Here is a 2,500-nt window from a genome sequence, read left to right as displayed (position 1 = left end):
CCAGAGGCATTTGCAGCAGAAATGCATGTGCAGTCAAAAAATTGAATATTTTTCACGGATAGACCCCGTGAAACGCTAGAAATTGGCGGGGATGTGTCTCTTGTGGCTCACGGGGCTGTTAGGGTGGCACAGAAATCCCTCGGAATGGGAAAAAACGGGTCATTTTCGTGTCGCCACATTGCATGCGAACCGCATGAAACTTCCAGAGGCATTTGCAGCAGGAATGCATGTGCACTCAAAAATTGTGATATTTTTCACGGAGAGACCCCGTGAAACGCTAGAAGTGGGCGGGGATGTCTCTCTTGTGGCTCACGGGGCTGTTAGGGTGGCACAGAAATCCCTCGGAATGGGAAAACGGGTCATTTTCGTGTCGCCACATTGCATACGAACCGCATGAAACTTCCAGAGGCATTTGCAGCAGGAATGCATGTGCACTCAAAAAAGTGAATATTTCTCACGGATAGACCCCGTGATACGCTAGAAATTGGCGGGGATGTCTCTCTTGTGGCTCACGGGGCTGTTAGGGTGGCACAGAAATCCCTCGGAATGGGAAAACGGGTCATTTTCGTGTCGCCACATTGCATGCGAACCGCATGCAACTTCCAGAGGCATTTGCAGCAGAAATGCATGTGCAGTCAAAAAAAATTGATATTTTTCACGGATAGACCCCGTGAAACGCTAGAAATTGGCGGGGATGTGTCTCTTGTGGCTCACGGGGCTGTTCGGGTCGCACAGAAATCCCTGGGAATGGGAAAACGGGTCATTTTCGTGTTGCCACATTGCGTACGAACCGCATGAAACTTCCAGAGGCATTTGCAGCAGGAATGCATGTGCACTCAAAAACTTCTATATGTTTCACGGATAGACCCCGTGAAACGCTAGAAATTGGCGGGGATGTGTCTCTTGTGGCTCACGGGGCTGTTAGGGTGGCACAGAACTCCCTCGGAATGGGAAAAGGGGTCATTTTCGTGTTGCCACATTGCATAGGAACGCCATGAAACTTCCAGAGGCATTTGCAGCAGAAAGGCACGTGCACTCAAAAATTTTAATATTTTTCACGCATAGACCCCGTCAAACGCTAGAAGTTGGCGGGGATGTCTCTCTTGTGGCTCACGGGGCTGTTAGGGTCGCACAGAAATGCCTCGGAATGGGAAAACGGGTCATTTTTGTGTGGCCACATTGCATAGGAACGGCATGAAACTTCCAGAGGCATTTGCAGCAGGAATGCATGTGCACTCAAAAACGTCTATATTTTTCACGGATAGACCCCGTGAAACGCTATAAATTGGCGGGGATGTCTCTCTTGTGGCTCACGGGCGCTGTTAGTTAGGGTCGCACAGAAATCCCTCGGAATGGGAAAAGGGGTCATTTTCGTGTTGCCACATTGCGTACGAACGGCATGAAACTTCCAGAGGCATCTGCAGCAGAAATGCATGTGCACTCAAAAACGTCTATATTTTTCACGGATAGACCCCGTGAAACGCTAGAAATTGGCGGGGATGTGTCTCTTGTGGCTCACGGGGCTGTTAGGGTCGCACAGAAATCCCTCGGAATGGGAAAACGGGTCATTTTCGTGTTGCCACAATTGGCATACGAACGGCATGAAACTTCCAGAGGCATTTGCAGCAGAAATGCATGTGCACTCAAAAACGTGAATATTTTTTCACGGATAGACCCCGTCAAACGCTCGAATTTGGCGGGGATGTTTCTCTTGTGGGTCACGGGGCTGTTCGGCTCGCACAGAACTCCCTTGGTCCACCTGATTCGTGCATACAGGCAGCAACTAAAACTCTGTAAACCTGCTGTGAGGACATCTAAACAGTGGACCAGTGAGGCTGTGGAAGATTTGCGGGCGTGCTTAGACTGTACTGACTGGGATATGTTCACGACTGCTACCAATAGTCTGGATGAACTCACAGAGGCTGTGTACATCAGCTTCTGTGAGGACTGCTGTATCCCAACACGTACCAGGGTGAACTTTAACAACAACAAGCCCTGGTTCTCAGCAAAGCTCAAAAGGTTGAGGTTGGAGAAGGAGGAAGCGTTTAGGAGTGGGGATAGAGACAGATTTAAGGAGTCGAAGAACAGGTTTAGCAAAGCGGTGAGAGAGGCTAAACGACTGTACTCAGAGACACTAAAACACCAGTTCTCTACTAACGACGCTGCTTCTGTCTGCCAAAGGGCTCAGGCACATCACCAACTACAAACCCAGAGCGCCCCACACCACTAACGACTCCCGCCTAGCCAACGACCTGAACGAGTTCTACCGTAGATTTGAAAGACAATTGGACTGTCCTGAACCACCCCTTCCCACCCAAGAGGCCCCATCCCCCACCCATACTACAGAAACGACTCTCTCCTTTCAGGAGGGAGAAGTTAATGGGCTTTTCAAGAGGCAGAATCCACGCAAAGCAGTCGGGCCGGACTCTGTCTCTCCAGCCACCCTCAGGCACTGCGCTGACCAGCTGTCTCCGGTGTTCACCAACATCTTTAACACCTC

The sequence above is a fragment of the Petromyzon marinus genome, unplaced genomic scaffold, assembly GCF_048934315.1.
Source record: "Petromyzon marinus isolate PM22_M1 ecotype Great Lakes invasive population unplaced genomic scaffold, UKy_Petmar_22M1.pri1.0 PM_G_Scaffold_38, whole genome shotgun sequence".
Lineage (NCBI taxonomy): Eukaryota > Metazoa > Chordata > Hyperoartia > Petromyzontiformes > Petromyzontidae > Petromyzon > Petromyzon marinus.
Note: the sequence above shows the minus strand (reverse complement) of the source record.